At 45.4% G+C, this 21752-nt stretch overlaps 3 long non-coding RNA genes across 9 annotated transcripts in view; 1 reads left to right on the top strand and 2 right to left on the bottom strand.

Annotated features, from left to right (window-relative positions):
- LOC140470862 (uncharacterized) overlaps positions 1 to 21752 on the top strand; it is a 1231916-nt gene that overhangs the window by 148983 nt on the left and 1061181 nt on the right. The gene's annotated exons all lie outside the window — the stretch shown is intronic.
- The window catches only part of LOC140470916 (uncharacterized), a 115286-nt gene that overhangs the window by 60745 nt on the left and 32789 nt on the right, over positions 1 to 21752 (bottom strand). The gene's annotated exons all lie outside the window — the stretch shown is intronic.
- Positions 824 to 21557, bottom strand: LOC140470571 (uncharacterized). The gene is made up of 4 exons (XR_011956533.1): positions 21499 to 21557; positions 20364 to 20457; positions 14658 to 14779; positions 824 to 1609 (listed from the first exon to the last, which is right to left on the bottom strand). It is a non-coding gene; the product is annotated as an uncharacterized lncRNA (long non-coding RNA).

Here is a 21752-nt window from a genome sequence, read left to right as displayed (position 1 = left end):
CCAGGATTGTGCAGAATCGGTGGATCAGCGATGGGAAATGCAGGGTTACAGTGATAGAGTGCTCTGGGTACGATGTTCTTCGGATGGTCGGTGGGGTTTGATGGGCCAATGCTCTCCTCCCACACTGTAGGGATTTTATTCTATGATTGAGGATAAAGGCTACACAGCAGGGTGTCCTTGGAGAAGGAGCATGTAGTGTGGATCAATGCTCTCGATGCCTTTAGATAGAGGTGGGCACCGCAGGGGATACAGTGCTTTATCTCCACCGCTGCCCCCTCCCCACAACTCGACTTAGATTTAGTCCCTTCTCACTCTGTCACTTGTAATGGTTTGCTTGACCCGTAATAGGCTTTGTTTGGAAATATTCAATTGGTTACACAAATGATTTACTGCTGGTGATTATATGTCTCGACTAGAGTGGTGCTGGAAAAGCACAGCAGGTCAGGCAGGATCCGAGGAGCAGGAAAATCAACGTTTTGGCAAAAGCCCTTTTCCAGCACCACCCTAATCTAGGCTCTGGTTTCCAGCATCTGTGGTCCTCACTTTTGCACTGCTGGAGATTATATGTTAACCAAAAGCACAATGGCGTAATGATGATTTTGATGGTGGGAAGGTTGGTGTGCTCACATTTCTGGGTCAGAGAAATGGGGAAAAAGAACGCTTCACACCTCACAGAATGACAACTGAAAAGCAGTTAAATCAAACCAAAGGTTCAGACAGGGAGGGAATATTTCCCTGGAGTTTGAGGAGCTGGAAAGTGATGGTGTCTGGGAATAGACAGGATTTTGTTTTACAGGAGGTTGAAAGCTTTAAAACTGTTATATTCAGACAGTTCAATTTATTTTCTTTAATATTACTTCCAGTGCAAAAAGCTCTTACAACACTTTAAATCCAAAATTTAAAACCTTGTGTTAAAGATAAATGTTAAATAAAATCCATCAAACCATCCCTCACTGAAAACTGTTGTGGAAGTGGAATCTCCTGGAGAATCCCTGCCCACTCCTTCCTACCCGGGCTCCATGACTATATACATACCTGGGAGATAGCAGCAGGAGGAGACCATTCAGCCTTTCAATCCTGCTCCACCATTCAATGGGAAACAGCTGACCATCCAGCTCAGTCTCCTGTTCCTGCTGTGTTCCAATCCCCTTTCATGACTTTACCTTGAAGAACTATATCTAAGTCCTCTTTGGGCTTCACTGCCTTTTGTTCCAGTGGCGTTGCGGTGTTACTGTGTGGGTGTAGGTGGGGGTAATGTGATGGTGCTGCCTCCTGGAGGATGCACTCAGCCTCCCTCATCATCCTGCAGTAACATCAACTGGGTTTCAGCAACTAGAGATAGAACCCATTTCCAGGATATGGGCATCACTGGCTCAGCCAGCATTTATTCCCCATCTCTCGTTACCCTTGGGAAGATGGTAGGGAGCTGCTGTCTTGAACCATTCACAGTCCATTTGGCGCAGAGAGACCGACAATGCTGGGAGGGAGAGTGTTGCAGGATTTTGTCTGAGTGATTCTCCATCTTTGGTTCTTCAAATGCTGGTTAACTTAATCACAATCTGCACGTGATTTTGAGATTTCAGTCTGCAAATCTTCACTATCTAGCACCCTGTATAAAAGGAATATGTACAGATTAGAAATTCAGAACAGACAATTCTAGTTTCTCTGGAATATCTTTTTCCCCTTTCTTCCACCAAAGCTGTAACCCTCCAGCCCACTTACTCTCTCCCACTATTCTGACTCTGCTCCCCCCTAATGTACACACTCTACATTCTCATGGAGTTACTGATAAACAAATCCATGGCACCACTTCCCGTCCCTGGTTAGAGTCTGCACCCTTTCTGGGTTCACTTCCTTTCCCTTCAGTTGCTGCAAGTCAATAATGTAACAGCAGAATGAAACAAAAGGAAACAGAAAGGGAGATGGCAGATCCTGGACAGAAGAGGAACCTTCAGACTGCGAGAATGGGTCAGATTCTTCCTTGTTTCTCATTGGTCGATTCCAGTGTTATGACAAGTTGGGAATGGAACTTGGTCCCATCTGGGCGTAGAGTCACTTTGACCCCCCCCCCCCCCCCCCCCCGCCCCCCCAACTGATCAATACCATCGGCAGATGCGTCCCTTCTCCAGCCAATCACAGTGTGAAATGCTTTCCGCTAGTTAACCCAAAGAACATGCTCCAAATCCCGCCCACATTCTGTCCATGTACAGTGGTAGGTTTCCCCACACACGTGTGGTCCCTGCCTCAGGGACTGTGGGAGTTGTAGTCCCCATGAAGCCTCTGGAGACCTGTCCCTGGAAAGTGAAAGAAAGTGTGGGCCGGAGGGTGTTGTCTATAGGATATCTATTCAGACACACAGGACATGTGGGCTGCCACTGGGATTTACTGAGACATCCACTTAGACACCTCGATTTCTGATGTAAGGAATATACATTCAGCCAATTGCCGGGTGGGGAGGTTAATAATGGGCAGCAGATTTTAAGTAGAGGTGGCTCAGTGGCTAACACTGCTGCCTCATAGTGTCAGGGACCCGGGTTTGATTCCAGCGTTAGGCAACTGTGTGGAGTTTACACATTCTCCCCACGTCTGTATGGTTTTGTTCGGTGCTCCAGTTTCCTCCCACAGTCCAAAGATGTGCAGGTTAGGTGGATTGGTCAGGCCAAATTGCTCACAGGGTCCATGCATGTGCTGGTTAGGCAATTAGCCACGGGAAATGCAGGGTTACAGGGAATGGGTGGGTCTGAGTGGGATGCTCATCATAGGGTTGGTGTGGAATCGATGGATGAATACCCTGTTTCTGCACTATAGGGACTCTGTTCTATTCTCATGAGGAAGAATGTACCTATCACAATGTGTTGTGAATCTGTGGAATTCCCTTTTCAAAATGCCGTGGATGCCAAGACATGAACCAATTTAATGAAGAGATACAGATGTTTAATTTGCAATGAGATGAAGGGTGAGAGAGAGTAGGCGGGAAAATCGAGCTGAGACCGAGGTCAGCTCAATCATCACCGTATTAAATGGCGGAGCTGGTTCGAAGGGCTGCATTGCCTCTCCTGTGCCCAGTGCTTATCATCTTACGGTAATAACTGGAAAGCCGAATCCAAAACTCACCACCTTCACCAAAGGAGATTTTCAGAAACAGCAGGATAGTCAGGTGGATTAGCGTTCCAAACTTAGGTAATGAGGAAGCGTGTAGGAGATAATGATTTTGCAATTTTAAACTGAGGGGTGACAGTGATTTATGGTTTTAGACTGTGTAGTACATTCACACCGTCCAGAATACTCTGTTGTGAATATCTATCCTGTACTTTATTACAAAGCCAAGGTCACTGACAATGAAACATCCAGGAAACATTGCCTCCCCTCGTAATCTGATAAAAAGACTTGTCGTTAATCTGGTTGAATTTAGAACACAGAAGGAAAGCAGGAAGATTAAATCCAATCCCAAAATACTGTGCTTAAACAAAGGAGACTACAATAGGATGAGGCAGGAGTTGGCTAATGCAGACTGGAAGCAAAGACTTTACTGTGGGACAGTTGATGGACAGTGGAGGAATATCAAAGTAATTTTTCAAATTTCTCAGCAAAAGTATATATCAGTGAAAAGGAAGGACTGTAGGAAAAGGAGTAATCTGCCATGTCTAAGGCAATAAAGGGAGTCTATGAAATTGAAGTAGGAGGCATACAAATTGTCAAAGACCAAGGATAAATTCGGAGATTGGAAAAACTTCCAAGCTCAACAGAAAGCATGATGGGATTGGGGATAAAAAGTGATGAGTAGCTATCCCCAGGGACAGAATAGCAGTTTACTCTGCTAGAGGGAAACCTATTGTTTGGGGAACATATGGCCTCTGTAATTGTTGAAGCACGTAACTGTTACCATAGAGATAATCCTGATCAAGGTCAAAATCACAGCACACTCCAAAAGCCTGTACTTTTAAATAAACCTGTTGGACTATAACCTGGTGATGTGTGGTTTTTAACTTTGTCCACACCACCCCAACCCCGGCTCCTCTCCATCACCATCCCAACAGAAAGCCCCACTGAAACCGAAGTGCCTGTCAGGTACTTGAAGGAGCCATGGGGGTGTGAGGGAGGGTATGTGGTTTAACCACAAAGTGCTGAACTGAACTAGAGTTTTGAACTGCCATTGCCATGGAGATAATATTGAGAGACAGTCTGTATTCAAAGACACAAACCACAAAAGGTATAAGAAGGGGAGCCATACATCAGTCAGGCGGGGAGTTACCTGATGCTGCCTGAAGGCGTTTTGCATGTACACTATCCAGGGAGCTGCCGTGTCTCATCAATAAAGACTCAAAGAAGATCTGAGTTCTGTGCCCAGTTATTCCTATCCAGTGGGGTTTAGGAATATGAGCACACAGCAGTCAGTATTCACAGTGGAGGATACGAAGAACATGCCAGTAATTGATAAGGAGACTGAGGAATGTGAAGACCAAGAAACAACCATTATCACGAAAGAGTTAGAGCTAAGCAAGCTAATGGAGCTAAAGGTAAACAGGTCTCATTGCCCCGATGGAATACATCCCAGGATACCAACAGAGTCCGGGGGAGAAAGAGCAAATGCACTTAGAGTTATCGTGTCCTGCAGCAGAGACAGGCCCTTTGGCCCAAACTGGCCCATGCCGATCAGAATGTCCATCCACGCTAACCCCATTTCCCAGCACTTGGCCCATCTGCTTCTGAAACTTTCCTATCCATGTATTTGTCCAAATGTCTTTTACTTGTTGTTAATATACCCACCTCAACCAATTCCACTGGCAGCTCATTCCATATACATACCACCTTTGTGTAGAACAGTTGCCCCTCAGGTTCCCATGTATTCTTTCTCCTCTAACTTTAACCTGATGCCCTCCAATCCTTGAGACCCTGCGAAAAAGACCGAGTGCATTCACCTTACCCATGCCTCTCATGGTCTTATACACTACTATAAAATATTCCCCTGCGGTTTCCTCTGCTCTAAACAAAAAAGTCCTCACTTGTCCAACCTCTCCCTGTAACTCAGACCCCTGAGACCTGGCATCATCCTTGCAAATTTCTTCTTCATCTTTCCAGTTGAATAACTGAAACCTACACTGCACTCATCACATTTCCTGTGTTTCCCCATGGCACTGGAACCGATGTGACAACGCCAATGGATTACAATCAATGATCAATAATTCACTCCATTACAACAATCCCATTTTCATAGCTTTTTCCATGATGCAGGAATCCTGTTGTCTTTTTGGTTTCATGGTTAATTGTCCTCATACAAAACCAATCTGTGGCTTACCTTTTCCAGGGAAATGTTCCATGATTGTTTAGGATTTCAAAAACCAATGAAATCTCTCTCCACAGTCCCCACGCTAACATGGACTTCGCTGTCTCAGTACTTTTTTCCAGTCACTCGGACATTTGAAATATTCGCCCACGGGCAGAATGCACCACCTTTCCATCCAGATAAAAAGGTCAATGATATTCAGATCGGCACGGATCCAGTAACATGAAGTTCCATTTGAATTTCTCAACTGCAAATCCCCCCTTTCAATACTGTATAACAGAGAACAGAAAGTGCTGGAGATCCTCGGCAGGTCTGGCAGCATCTGAAATGGTGACAGATGCAGGAAACATTGCAGCATTGAAGAAGTGTTGAGATGATCACACCAGGCATGTGCGCTTGATGACCACTATGGATAAGATGGGGACAGGAATCCCTTTCTGGAAGGGCCTTGGTGAGACCACACCTGGAGTACTGTATACACCTTTGTTCCCCTTTTCCAAGGAAGGCTCTCCTGGTTATTGAGAGAGTGTGAAGGAGGATCACCAGATGAGTCCTGGGTTGTGAAGATAGTTAAGGACTGCAGATGCTGGAAGTCAGAGTCTGAACAATGTGGACCTGGGGAGGTGCAGCAGGTCAGACAGCATCAGAGGAGCAGGAAAGTTGATGTTTTGGGTCGGGACCCTTTGTCAGTCTTGATAATTAGCCCTGACCCGAAACGTCAACTTTCCAGCCCCATCGTATTCATGCTGGTCATCAAGCACCTATTTATGCTAGTCCCATGTTGTGGCAGTCAGCGTGTAACCGATATTGTAGTGCTTGGTGTGATCATCTAAACACTTCTTCAAGGCTGCAATGTTTCCTGCATCTGTCACCATTTCAGATGCTGACAGACTTGCTGAGGATCTCCAGCGCTTTGTTTTTTTTTTGCAGATTTCCACCATTTTGCTGAAGCACAGAGTCATTGACACGAACACAGCTCCAGATTTTGATGACTCACCGTCCTGGGAAGTCAGGACTGATGGCTGAAGAGGGACTCATTCTTCGTTTAATTCTCCTTTCCTGTGGCTTTCTGAGCTGCTAACTACATCATTAATATTCTACCTCCCATTCCCTGTCCTGAAACTGACCCATCTAAGCCTACACCTTCGTTCCCATCCCCCTGCTAGACTAGTTACAAACTCACCAAGAGAACTGGCAAAAGCCCCCACCAGGTTTGTCTCAGCTCTGCCCATGGGTAACCGGTCAGGCTAGTACAGGTCCCACCCAGAAACAGTCCCAGTGCCTGAAGAATCATAACCCTTCTGTGGTACACCATTTCCCCAGCCACACATCCAGCAGATCTACCTTCTCATTCCTGCTCTCATTAGCACATGGCACTGGGAGTAAGTCTGACATTATTACATTTCAGGAGCTACATTTTAATGTATCTCTGCTCTTCCTATATCCATCTTTCAGGCCCTCATCCCTCTGTTTAGCGATGTCGTTGGTATCTGTGTGTTGCACCACCACGGGCTGTTTACCCTCCAGCTCCAGAATGTCCTGCAGCCACTCCATGATATCATGGATCTTGGCACCAGGGAGATTACATACCATCCTGGATTCATGTCTGTGGGCACAGGAGTGCCAGGCTGTACCCCTGATTATTGAATCCCCTGTCACTATAGCCCTGCCACTGTCAGTCCTCTTGTTCTGATCAGCAGAGCTCTCTGTGGTGTCATGAACCTGGCTAATGCTGATTTCCCGAGAAGCCACCCCACCCATTCCCGCCCTTACAGAATCCCAAGCAGTCGACAGTATCTGGATGAAAAGGGGATAACAAAGGGGGACTCTTGTACTCACTTCCTGAGCCTTTTACTAGATCTGATGTTCACCCATTCCCTTTCTGCCGGTGTAACCCTCACCTGCAGTGTGACTAACTCACTAAACGTGCTGTCCATAACATTCTCAGTATTGCAGATGCTCCACAGTGAGTCCACTCACAGCTCCAGCTCTGAAAGGCAGTTTCCCAGTAGCTGCAGATGGGAACCCTTGCTGCACAAATAGCCGTCAGGGACACTGGAAGCGGCCCTTATTTCCCACATTGTGCAAGAGGAGCACACCACGGGTCTGAGGGCTCCTGTCACAACGTCTCTCTACATTCATCTAGTTACTCCCATTAAGAGAATTTAAATGAGTGAGTAACCTTCCTTCATTCAAACATGTCCATTATAATAACAAAACAAATCTTTACTTAAGCTGATATGTCATATTTCAAAAACTTAAATACTCCACAGGTATCACTAACAAATTGGCTATTCCCATTGGGACTGTGAATTTCTGAAAGGCCTGAACTAAAACGGAGTTTCAGCTTCACCTTCTCCCTGTCTCACCTCACTATTTACACCCAACTCCAAAACACTCTCATGGAGCCAAGCAGCCCTCACAGTGCAGCCCTGTCATTTTCATTGTCTGCTCACACCTACACTTCCCTCATCCTCCTGTACTGTTCCAATACACCTCAATGGGAGCTCAGGACCAGCATTGCATCTTTCAATTCAGCCCTTTGTAACCCCAGAGTCAAAATGGATTTCAGCAGTTTCTGAATGAACAGACAGTTGTCAGAACCTGGAACGTTCCACCTGAAATGGTGCTGGAATTTGAGTCCACGAGAAATTTGCGGAGAATTGGAAGTCGGGAGTTTACAGATTAACATTATAAAGTGGATGATTGAGACTAAATCTGACAGTTCCTGCAAGAAGACGAGGTGTAATTTGGATAAACCTGTGCTCTCTCTCAGGCCAATACCTCCTTCCACAGCTACAGGGCCAAGAATTGAACACATACCCCAAGGGTGATCCAACCATGAACTTGAACATCTTTCTGCTTTTGGCTTGACAAAAATATTGAAGATATTTTCCCACAGACAGAACAGACAAACCTTTCTCGTTCCACAGTTAAATGCCAATGATATTCAGATCCTGATGACTCTGCTGCCTGTAGAAACGTGTTTATTGAGATCCCAGTCTCAATTATTCTCAATTAATATTCTATAAAATGAATTCACAAAACAAAGCTCAGTCAGTGCAAGTGAAGGCAAACACTTCTCTTGGTTTCTGTTTGATGTGTAAATGCTCCTCTTCAAATCACCCCGCCTCCACCCAGGAAGAGGACACGTTCATGCTCCTTGCTGTACCTTGCCCCAAATAAAGATGGCGGCTATAACCCAGGACCTCTCACTACCTGAGGCCCAAGCCATCTTCCCCTTTGCTGCAAACATGGAACCAAGAGTTTCTAATTCAGACTAACGACCTGCACAGAGTGTAACTAAGCCCTCCCAGTCTACACTGATACATTTCATCCGGTTTCTGCTGCCACTCTCCCCTTTCCCCTTTCCGCCCCCTGCACACACCATGGGTCATCATGGGTCCAGTGACCCTTCCTCAGAACCGATGACAGCTGGGAATATTAGAATCCCTTCAGGAAACAGGCCCTTTGGCCCAACAATTCCACACCCACCCTCCGAAGTTTATCCCACCCAGACCCATTCTCCTACTCTATTCCTCTCCATTTCCCCCGAACTAATGCACATCCCTGAACCCTACGGGAACCTTAGCTGGGCCAATTCACCGAACCTACAGATCTTTGGGCTACAGGAGACAGGGGTTAAAGAGTAAATAATAGGTGGGTACAGAGCCCAAAGGGACACAGGAACATTTGGAAAGATAAAGGAGTGGGAAGGTGGAAAGCTGTTAATGGAGGAGACAGGAACCTTCTCGCATCTCAGTGGCGGTGGTGGAAATGGTGGCTGATGATCTACATTGTGCTGCAAAAAAGACCCTGAGCTTCCAGTTGCCTGCTTATTAACACACAAGACTGTTCCCTGTCCAACATCTCTGTCTCATGCTTACTGCAGTGTTCCAGTGAAGCTTGATGCAAGCTGGAAGAACACTTCAGAACATACCAAATGGCTTCCTATTTCAAGGACTGCAATTTCCCCTCCCATGTGGTCAACAATGCCCTCCAGTGTATCTCCTCCACTTCCCACACCACTGCCCTTGAACCCCACCCCTCCAAATGCAACAAAGATGGAATCCCACCATCCTCACCTTCCACCCAGATACAACCCATCATCCTCTGCTCTTTCCACCATCAGATCCAACCCCCTGAGATATATTTCCCTCCCCACCCCTTTCACCATTCCACAGAGACCATACCTTCTGTGACTTCCACGTTAGATCCACGGTCCCCACCAACCCAACTTCCACTCCAGGCACCTTCGCTTGCCACTGCAAGAGATGGAAAATCTTTGCCCAAACCTTCCCTTTAACTCCATCCAAGGCACCACTGGATCCTCCCACATCCAGCAGAGATTTCCCTGCCCACCCAAACACCTCACCTATTGTGTCCCTTGCTCTCGGGACGCCAAATTGTGGAATATTTCAGGGAACATTTCTGGGACACATGCACCAACCAACCCCACCGCCCTGTGGCCGACCATTTCGGCTACCACCCACTCCCTCCGCCACCATGCTGCCAAGGACATGCAAGTCCTCCATCCCCAAATCCGAGCCACCCGGCAGCTGGAGGAAGAACACCTGATCTTCCATCTTGGGAACTTTCAACCACACGGCATCAAGGTTTCCTCATCTCCCATCCCCCACCTTATCACAGATTCAACCCTCCAACTCTGCACTAGCCTCTTGAACAGTCCCACCTGCCCATCTTCCTTTCCAATTGTCCATTCCACCCTCTCACCACCACCCTCCATCTACAACCACCTATTGCCTCCCTAGCTCCCTTCCCTCCAACCTCAAACACCCCTCCCTGTTTATCTCTCAGCCATATTCCAGCACCCACATTTCTGATGAAGTGCTGACATTCCCAATACATCAATTCTCCTGCTCCTTGGATGCTGCCTGACCTGCTGTGCTTTTCCAGCACCACACTTTAGCACTAACCGGAAGAACAACACCTCATCTCCCAATCGGGAACCCTGCAACCCTCTGGCTTCAACGTCAAATTCAATAATTTTAGGTCCTGAACTCTCCCATGTCCTAGTGTCTTTGCCCCCTACCCCACATACCAGGCCTTGTTATTACGTAGCCTGCCATTACACACTAACTATGGTTAGCCACTAACAGTCCCCATAAACAGCTATTCACCCTCCCCCCATCAGATCGTTATCCACTCCTCTGTCCAACTGCTCTCTTTGGACTCGATCCCCACTTATCATTTACTCCTTAATCCCTACCTTCTGCGTAAAAACAGACTCTTTTTTTCTCAGTAACATCAGTTCCTGAGGAAGCGTCACTGGATCGAAAATGTGAACTGATTTCTTTTCACAGATGCTGACAGATCTGCTGAGCTTTTCCAGCACCTTCTGGTTGTTGTGTGTGATTTACAGCATCCGAAGTTCTTTTGGTTCTAATTTACCCGGAGTATCTAATTCAGGTCCAGCAGACTGAAACAGTGTTTATCAACCTTCCCAGTCCACACTACCTCCATCTCTCTCCCAGTATCTGCTGTCCCTCCCACTCCTTCACATTCAGTCCCCCCTCACAGTGACACTGCGCCTGCAAAGCTGATGGTCATGTGTTGGCCTGCTGGACCCACCCCTCATTCACTCCCACTGGCTGGAGGATCACGCCAACTCTCCTATTGGTCTGAAGCTGTGTCAATCAGCCAAGCCCCATTGTGACCTCAGTGGTGAGATCCTCCCAGGTGCATCAGAGGCTGAGGGGTGACCTCATAGAGGTTTATAAAACCATGAGGGGCCTGGGTAGGATAAATAGACAAGGTCATTTCCCTGGGGTCGGGGAGTACAGAATGAGAAGGCATAGGTTTAAGATGAGAGGGGAAGAATTTAAAATGGATCTGAGGGGCAATTTTTTTTCCCCACTGAGGTTGGTGCATGTATGGAATCTTCTGTCAGGAAGTGGAGGATGTTGGTACAATTAAACCATTTGGCATCTGGATGGGTATATGAATAGGAAGGGTGTAGAGTGATATGTGCCAAGTGTTGGCAAATGGGACTAGATTAGGTTGGGATATCTGGTCAGCATGGACCAGTTTAACCAAAGGGTTTATTTTCATGCTGTACATCTCTCCGGCTCTGCCCTGGGATGAGCTTCATCATTCACAGTGAATGGGTCAGTATCACAGAGCACAGGGGCTGGGGGCTATTCTGCCCAATGGGGCTGTACTCTCTCCCTCTGGAGATGGTGCCTGTCAGTCCCAACTCACCTCCCATTTGGACATAGCCCTCCAAATCCTTCCTTAAAAATGTTAAATTTCAAATTTGTTTTGACAATAACTACTGAATCTGCATCCAGCTGTTGGTCAAACTGTTCCAGATGCTCAGAACTTAGTGAGCAAAATAATCTTCACATTTTTCTTTGCATTATTTGCCAGTTACCTGAAAATAGTTACTAAAAATTGTGACGTTAAAATATTCTCACTCTGTCTCTCTGTAAATGTAATACCCTGGAAACAAATCAACTCCTGTTCGAAATCACTGCTTAACCTTCTCAGCTCCAAGAGAATTGTTTGACCTTCTGCTAACTCTCCATAAAAGAGAAACCTATCTTAATTTTAATTTATTAGTGCCATAGAGATGTACAGCACAGAAACAGACCCTTCAGTCCAACTTGTCCATGCTTACCAGATATCCTAAATTAATCTCATCCCACATGCCAGCCCTTGGCCCATAGCCTTCGAAACCTTTCCCAATCACATATCCAATGAGATGCCTTTTAAATGTTGTAACTGTACCAGCCTCCACACTTTCTCTGGCAGCTCATTCCATACACGTGCCACGTTCAGCTTGAAACTTTGCCCTTAATATCCCTTTTCAATCTTTTCCCTCACGCCTGTGCTTTCTAGTTTTGGACTCACCTAAACAGGAATAAGACCCTGGCTGTTTACCCTATTCATGACCCGAACGATTTTATCAATCTCTATGGTCACCTCTCAGCATCCGATTCTCCAGTGAAAACAGCCTCAGTCTATTCAGCCTCTCCCTATAGCTCAATCCCTCAACCCTGGCAACATCTTTGCATCTTTTCTGAATCCTTTCAAGTTTCACAATATCATTCCAATAGCAGGGAGACCAGGAATGAAAGCAGAATTCCAGAAGTGGCTGAATGAATGTCCCGTACAGCCGCAAAATGACGTCACAACACCTGTACTCAATGCACTGACCAGTAAAGGCAATTACACCAAACATTTACTTCACTACCCTGCCTATCTATGGTTGCACTTTGAAGGAACTACGAACCTGCACTCCAAGATCTCTTACTTCAGCAACACTCCCGAGGGCCTTCCCATTAAGTGTAGAAGTCCTGCCCTGATTTGCTTTTCCAAAATGCAGAACCTCACATTTATCTAAATTAAACTGAATCTGCCACTCCTCAGCCCATTTGATCGGAGTCTCATTGTACTCTCGGATAACTTTGCTGTCCATTGCACCTCCAATTTTGGTGTCTATTGTAAACCTACTAACCATAGCTCCGATATTCACATAGAAATTATTTATATAAATGGCAAAAAGCAGTGGACCCAACACCCAACCTGACAGCATATTGCTCATCACAGGCTTCCAGTCCAAAAGTACCCTCCACTATGACACTGACTGCTCAGCAAGGTTAGAGCTCATGGAATACAGGGAGAACTAACCATTTGGATACAGAACTGCCTCAAAGACAGAAGACAGAGGGTGGTGTTGGAGGGTCACTTTTCAAACTGGAGGCCTGTGACGAGTAGAGTGTTACAAGGTTCAGTGCTGGATCCACTACCTTTCTTCATTTATATCAATGACTTGGATGTGAACATAGGAAATTTAGTTAGTGAGATGACACCAAAACTGGAGGTGTAGTGGACAGTGAAAAAGGTTACCTCAGAGTACAATGGGATCTTGATCAGATGGGTGAATGGGCTGAGGAATGGCATTTTAGGAAAGCAAATCTTAGCAGGACTTATACACTTAATGGTAAGGTCCTGAGGAGTGTTACTGAACAAAGAGACCTTGGAATGCAGGTAGATAGGATAGTGAAGGCGGCATTTGGTATGCTTTCCTTTATCGGACAAAGTATTGAGTACAGGAGTTGTGAGGTCATGTTGTGGCTGTGCAGGATATTGTTTCGGCCACTTTTGCAACGTTGCGTACAAATATGGTCTCCCTCCTATTGGAAGGATTTTATGAAACTTGAAAGGGTTCAGGAAAGATTTACAAGAATGTTGCCAGGGTTGGAGGATTTGAGCTAGGCTGGGGGGTTAAATAGAGGTTGAATAGATTGGGGCAGTTTTCCCTGCAGCGTCGGAGGCTGAGAGGTGATCTTATCGATGTATATCAAAACATGAGGTGGATGGATAGGATAAATAGACAAAGACGTTTCCCTGGCGTGGGGGATCCCAGCACTAGAGGGCATAGGTTTATGGTAAGAGGGGAAAGACTTTAAAGAGACTTGAGAGACAACGTTTTCACACAGAGGGTGGGACGTGTATGGAATGAGCTGCCAGAGGAAGTGATGGAGGCCATTACGATTGCAACATTTAAAAGGCATCTTCATGTGTATATGAATAGGAAGGATATGGGCCGGGTGCTGACAGGGGGGACTAGATTACATTGGGATATCTGATCAGCATGTACTGGTTGGACCGACGGGTCTCTGTTTCTGTGCTGTCCATCTCTGACTCGTTGACCTTCCAGCCAATTCCGTATCCAAACAGCTAGTTCCGCCAGAATTCTATGGTATTGAACCTGCTAACCAGTGTGTTATGTGAAACCTTGTGTCTTTCTCAAGTCCAAGGTACTGATTTCAATGCACAAAGCCATGCTGACTCTCCCGAATCATTTCTTGCCTTTCCAATGACATGTAAATCCTGTCCCGGAGAATCCCTTCCAACAACTTCTCTGCCACTGACTTCAGGCTCACCGGTCTATAATTCCCTGGCTTTTCCTTACCACCTTTCTCAAATAATGGCACCCATCTTCCAGCACCTCACCTGTGGCGATCGATGATACAAATATTGCAGCGAGGGCCCAGCAAAAGCTTCCCTATTTACCCACAAAGTTCTGGGATACACCTGATCAGATTCCAGGGATTTATCCACCTTTATGCATTTTAAGACATCCAGTACCTCCTCCTCTGTAATATATACACTTGCCAACTTATCACTATTTATTTCTACAACATCTCAACTTTTATATCACCTTTCAGTAAAAACTGACATGAAATAATTACAGAATCTCTCCCTCCTCCTGCTGTTCCATAGACAGTCTTGTTGACTGTTGAGTCTCATGTCCTCTTTTCTGCCTCCTGGTTTCCCGCGAATATACTCCTACTGCCCTTATAGTCCTCTAGGGACTCACTCAAACCCCATGGTCTGTACCTACCATATCCTTTCTTCATTTTCTTAATCAGAGCTCCAATTTCTCAGGTCACGCAGCATTGTCGACGCCTCCCAGCCTTGGCCTTAACGGGAACTTACTATCTGCATATTCTCATTGCTGCAGGCCTATGGAGGCAATGGCAGATGATGACAGAGAAACAATCATTATCAGTAAAGAGGTAGTGTTGGGAAAGTTAACAACTCATCCTTATCTCTGTAATTCCTCTCTAGCCTCTGAACTATCACTATCTCTGGGATCAAAAACATCTCAATCAATGCAACATCTTCCAATCTCTAATCTCCTCCAGTCTCAACACCCTCCCTATCTCTAATCTTGTCCACCCTCACAAATTTCTGTGATGTGCCTTTCTTTAATTCCAACGTTCAGGATAACCCATTTTTATTTCAGATTCCTGAACCCTGAGCTCCACAATGTCCCGCTTAACCTCTGCCACATTTTCGTGCAAAAAATATTAATCAATTCCGTATCACCTATTCTAATATCACCTTCTCTGACCTGGTTTCTATTGTGGCTTGTCATATTCCTATATTACGCGTCTGTGGTCTACATGACAGAAAATGGTTTTGTGGTCCATTGGGTTTATGCTGTAAAGAAATCTCCCAGCTAACTATTTTAATCCCATATTCCAGCACTGAGCCCAGAGACCTGTCAGCCTTGGCATTGCAAGTGTGTTCCTAAATACATCTGAAATGCCATCGGGATTTCTGTCTCTCACTCACTTCCAGACAGTGAGGTTTAGTGAAACCGTTGCTCTTTGATATCACCCACAGGAACACAGAGCAGCTGGGTCTGTGTGAACCAGAGATCGCCCAAAACATTAGGAAGGATGGCAGGGTCCCTCAGAGGGGGCACAGGAGATTTACCAGGATGGTTCAAGGAATGAGGGATTTTAGTTGCAGAATTTGTGGGGCTTTTTTAACATTAATTACTCATGTGACATGTGTGTTGCTAATACACATCAAGAATAACCATCCACAATTAATAGACTGTCCTTTTCAACCGAGCCCCTTGCCTGCACTGTGGTAACCTTCAGGTTAACCACCACCAGACATCTCTCTCTAATAGAGAGCAGTCCTATGGTCTGGGAGGACAATGCTGACTTGATCTTTCACACAGTGATGCCACTGTCCCTCGGGGATGGGGAGAGGGAATGCTGAAGGTGGTGGATGGGAAACCACTCAGGTACAGTGCTTTACCCTGGAGGATGTTCAATTTCTTTAATATTGTTGGGTGAGGGGGGGTGCACTGATGCAGGCAAGTGGAGAATGTTCCAACACAATCCTGATGTGTACCTTATAGAGAGCAAACAGACATTGGGGAATCAGGGGTTTAGAAAAACTGAGAGTATTCTCCTTGTAGCAAAGAAAATTGTGGGGAGCTGTGACAGAGCGGTTTACAAAAGTTACACATTATAATATTAAATCTTACACCCGTCAGCTCATTATACAAGGGTTACAGAACACATGTTGAAGATTTGGGAAGATCTATTGAGAGGATGGTTTGTTTCAAAGAAGAACTTTTATGCAGCAAATGGTATTGATCTGGAACACAATACTCTCACACAATATGAATATCCAGGTCCTGATGTATTGAGTAATTCTGTCAGTTTGGCGTTACAGTGACTGAGATTACCATCTGAATATCTGCCTGTAATACAAGTTTATAAAATCCGTCACTGTCAGTTCAAGTTTGAAACTCATACAATCGCCTCCTCCTGGCCCAGGAGGACTGTACACATTACCGCTGGTGGAGGTCAGCAGGCAATTCAGGGGCAAATCTATGTGGGTTTCTATGAGTTTCCACCTTGGGACTTCATGTGACTGAATATGGGACAGAATGTTCCAAGATTCAGTGAGATATGGAGAGAAGGATTTGCTTCCTTTTTGTTCTTCCGTGCTGCCGCGGAGCCTCATCAATAAGACATGGGGGTGTGAAAGGCTCATGCAGCTCGATGGGCAAGTTGTCTCCATTCTCACTAAGGGGCAGCAAGCTCCTCCCAGTCATTAAACAGAGTATCCCTGAAAAGATAGCAAATGAGCATGATTCCCACTGCCCAGTGCTCACAGTAAATATTTCAAATAATGAGGGGGAAAATCAAGACAAGGCATAACAGGAATGTTCCAAGAGAATTATAAACAGTTTACAGAGAGATATTCACAGGAAAAGTGGGCAACAAGTTGGCAAATGGAGTATAACTTGGGATAAACTGTAGAAAGCTGCACCACAAAGGGACTGGGATAAAATGAGCAGGAAACACAAAGCTAGCACACAGTTACAACAGGGAATCAGGAAGCGGTATGGAATGTTGTCCCTTATTTCAAGGAATTTGCAACATAAGAGTTTGGAATGTATACCTTAGGGCAACTAAACAAATGGCGAGTGAGACCACAACTGGAGGAACGTGAACAGATTTGGTCACTTTAGTTAACGAAATAGAGCAGTTGATTGGAGGCATTTCAGAGAAGATCCTTTGGGATCATCCCTGTTTTATAGGGATTATCCTGTAAGCAAAGGCTGAACAAGTTGGGAATCTACTCACTGGACTTTGGAAGACTGAGAGGAGATGTCTTTGAATCATACAGGAATCTGTCGAGGTTTGACAGGGTAAATATGGAGAGGATGTGTCCTATTACGGGTGAGCCTTGAACCAGATTTTGGGTCTGTCGCGGAATCAAGGGTTCTGTTTCAGATTTGGCAAGTTAAAGGCAACACTGACACAGGTTAGGGATTCAGTAGCAATGAAGCTGGGGTGAGAAGGAGATAAGCAACGTTTTAGAGATTGGAATTCCTGGTGTTTGTGATTATGTAGATGTCTGATCAGAAGGGCACCTTGGGGTCAGATATGAAAGCAATATTGTGAATAATGTAGTTCTGCCTCAGACACTTCCCAGTGAGAGGGAGGTACACAGCAGTAAGGAAAATGTATTTGGAATAACAACTGAAGGCAATGGGTTTAACAATTTCAGTGTTTCATTGGAATGAATTGCAGCTCATCGAAGCATGGTAAGCAGTTTGATAACTGAGTAATAGTGGAGTAATGGAGAGGGATGATGGGGAGGGAGAGCTGGACATTGTCAGTGTACATGTGAAACCTAACACAGTGCTTTTGGGCGACGTTACCTCCTGGCAGTGTGTAGGTGAGAAACAGGACGGACCAAGGAAAAATCCTGGAGGGACACCAAATACAAGGAATTCAGAAAGGAAAGGGAGAGTGGAGATGGAGCAGGATTTTCCAATGATGGTGAGGTCAGATATCAGTTTGTTGCAGAATGGGAGAGAAGGACACAACCAGAAAAGACAGACAGATCATGGAACAATATCTGTGAATTGCAAGGGGAGGGGGGTTTGCAGTGACAAGCAGGAGGATGAGAGAGAGATTTGGAATGTCCATGATTTAGCTACTCTAGGGTAAATTGTTAAGATGACCTCTAATAAGGCTTGACAAGGGACTCTAGGAAATGAAAGTTTAGGACTTAAATGAGGAGCATCCTTGTGAGGCAGAATGGCTCGGTGGGCTCGTGGAGAGGGAGGAAAGAAGCAGAGGCAGCTGATCGGATTATCTCAATGTTATTGACAGAGAAACTCCATGTGCTCCTCACTCTTGTTGTTGGAGGGGAGGATTGAGGAGACAGGATAATGGACATTGTTTTCGAAATAATGAAAAACAAAACCTGTGATAGTGATTCTAAAAATAAGTGAACAAACCTGTCGTATTTATCATTTATCAAGAATATTAAAATATACAACTGAAGTTCAGGTTTGAATCCCAAATTGGTAGAGGGTTGCTCTGAAGTCAAGAAAAATAAAGAAACTGGAATGAAGAATCAACTGTTTGCCATGGGACCATTAAGGATGTTTTTTTCTGCCATTGACAATGTCCTTGAGGGAAAGAAAGCCGACAGTGGGCCAACAAATCAGTCATTGTATTAATCACTGCACAGTCTCAACAAAGGACGGCATGGTGGCACAGTGGCACAGTAGTTTGCACTGGTGCCTCACAGTGCCAGAGACCCGGGTTCAATTCTGGATGGGTTGCACTTCGGTGGGTCGATGTGGACTTGTTGGGCCGCAGGGCCTATTTCCACACTATGTAATCTAATCTAATCTAAAAGGAATGAAACTGGATGGACCACATTACATCTACCAATGCACCAGCAAATACAACCACAAAATCAGCCCTCTTGTCCCTGCAACTTCTGCCTCACTCTGGGCCAACAAGAGCAGTAGAACTGTACTCCAGTCCAATCTGAAATCTCATGGCCTGGTATATCCCCCACTCAACCATTAACATCAAGCCAGGGGAATCAATCCTGGTTCAATAGTGAATGCAGGAGGGCATGCCAAAAATGAGGTGCCAACCTGGTGCAGCTACAAGCAGCAAAAACAACACCAAATAGAACTAAGTGATTCCATAAACAATGGATTAGATCTGAGTTCTGCAGTTCTGCCACACCTCGTCAGGAATGGAGATGGACAATTACAGAATCACAGATATCCCACCCTTACTGATGGAGGGGTCTCACACACCATTCCACAGATAAGAGGACAGCATTTGCAGCAATTTTCAGCCAGCAGTGCCAAGTGGATGAGCCTTCTCCATTGGTCCCTGACATCACAGATATGAATCGACTTGGTTTAAAACTCATGTCAAATCAGATCAAGAAATGGATAAGTAGTGTAAAGGCTAGGGGCCCTGCCAATATTCTGGCAATAGTACTGATGGCTGTGCTTCAGAACTTGCTGCCCACCAAGGCAAGTACTGCTCCAGCACTGGCACCTACCGACTTTGTGGAACATTGCTCAGGGATGTTCCAACACAAAAACACAGGGCAGATCCAACTCAGCCAATTCCCCTCCATCAGTCCACACTCACTCAGCAGTGAAGTGATGGAAGGTGTCATCAACAGTGCTGTCACGCAGCTGCTCAGCAATAACCTGTTCTTCGATGCCCAGTTTGGATTCTGCCAGGGACACTCAGTTCCTGAGCTTGTTACACACTTGATTCACAAACTGACAAACAGCTGAATGAGGTGAGGATGACAGGCCAGCCCCACTCCAAGTCCACTATTTCGACTTCAGTGATATCACCTGGCCTCACCAGTGTCTCAGCTCATTTTCTGAAACTCTCATTCATTCCTTTTGTTAACTCTAGATTTCATTATCTAAATCCACTCCTGGCCAGCATCCCACATTCACCCTCCCGATAATCTCAAGAATATTGAAAACTCGACTGCCGAAGTGCTCACTTGTACCAAAACTTGCTGATCAATCAAAAGATCAATAAGCAACAACAATTTACTTTCGCACCTTTGAATTAATTCCTGGCTGTAATCATTCCTATCTCCCTGCACCACACACCCTTTCATATCTCAATAGCTCATTTTAGTTCAGACTCTCAATGATGTGTTTATTTTTGAGTTCACCTGTGTGACTGTTTCTATAGACTCCAAGGGAACATGGTCTGGAATACCCACTCTAACCCTCTAAGATCTACTTTCTTCCTTTAAGGCATTCTTGAAAAACTGCTTATTTGGCAATGGTTGTGGCCACTGGACACAATATTCTCCATCTGTAGCCTTATGTCAAAAGTTCTCAATAATATTTTTGTGAAATTAAAACCATGATGATTTGTACAGATATCTTCCACTCTTCAATATCACTGAGTAAGTAATCTGTAGTGTCTCTTACCCAACCACCTTCACCACACAAACTGCAGCAGTACAAGGCAGTCAAACATCACCCTCTCCACAGGCAACAAGGCTTTGGGATTGATCACTGGTTTCTGTGGAAGGAGAAATACAGAGTTGATGTTTCAGGGAGTGCAACATGGATCACAGGGAATGGGAATGGGGCAGAATTTGACTGTCAGAAATGGAAGGAAAATGCACTCGCTTATTGGAAAAAAGAATTCCTGACTGTCAAAGATATTGTGGAAAAAATAACCTGATAATGGAACAGCATATGGTCAGGAGCCAGGCAGCAGTGGACAATTCATTTGCATTCCTGAAGAAGGGCTTATGCCCAAAACATTGATTCTCCTGCTCCTCGGATGCTGCCTGGCCTGCTGTGTTTTTCCAGCTCTACATTTTTCAATTCATTTACAAAACAGCTGTGAAAGTAATAGTAAAATACTATACAGAGCAAAAATATACCCATGAGACTGAGGAAGCTAGATACTGAACAAGTGGACATCAGAGAACCCAGAGAAGAACCAGAGCAGAGTTCACTTTTATGATCCCAAAGTCAAAGATGTCTAGCACAGAAACAGGCTTTTTCGGTCCAACCTATGCCAACCAGATATCCTAACCTAATCTACCTAAATTAAATTCTTTTTGCCACTCCTCAGCCCATTGGCCCATCTGATCAATATCCCACTGTACTCTGAGATAACCTCCTTCGTTGTCCACAACACCTCCAATTTTGGTGTCACCTGCAAACTTACTAACTATACGGCCTCTATTCACATCCAAATCATTTAAATGAATGACGAAACAAATCCAGAAAAAAAAGTCCATTTCTCTGGGTTTGAATGTGCTCTGTGTAAATCCTGCCCTATGACTCTTTTTACCAGGGAAGGCTGTACATACAACCCTCTGAACTTTGCCCCCTACAAAGATGGCGGCCGCGCACGTGTCCAGTGAATCATTGCCCCGAATAAAGATGGCGGCGCTCACTCGGGCCGATTACTCAACGAGGCATATTCCCGTTTGCTGCAAAAGTTTCAAATTTGTATTTTCCGATGTGTACCAAATGATTGTAAAACCTCTCAGACCATACCAACACCATTTCCCTCCCGCTTCCTGCTGTTTATTTCTTTCCTTACCGACAGCTCTCCGCGCACACACACTCTGAACATCCGCGCCCCAGGAAAGTCTCGTCCCCCCTCATTCACTGATTGGTCGGAGGACCAACTGCCCCGCTAGGTCCTCCAGCTCCGCCCCTGCCTTTCCATTGGTCCGCCGCTGACATCAATCACTTCTTGGGTCCAACCTGTCGATGTTAACCAGATGTACTCACCTAATCTATCTAAATTAAATCCTATCTGCCACTCCTCAACCCACTGGCCCATCTGATCAA

Source organism: Chiloscyllium punctatum, chromosome 52 (genome assembly GCF_047496795.1).
Source record: "Chiloscyllium punctatum isolate Juve2018m chromosome 52, sChiPun1.3, whole genome shotgun sequence".
Lineage (NCBI taxonomy): Eukaryota > Metazoa > Chordata > Chondrichthyes > Orectolobiformes > Hemiscylliidae > Chiloscyllium > Chiloscyllium punctatum.
This window is presented reverse-complemented; position numbering and strand designations above follow the sequence as displayed.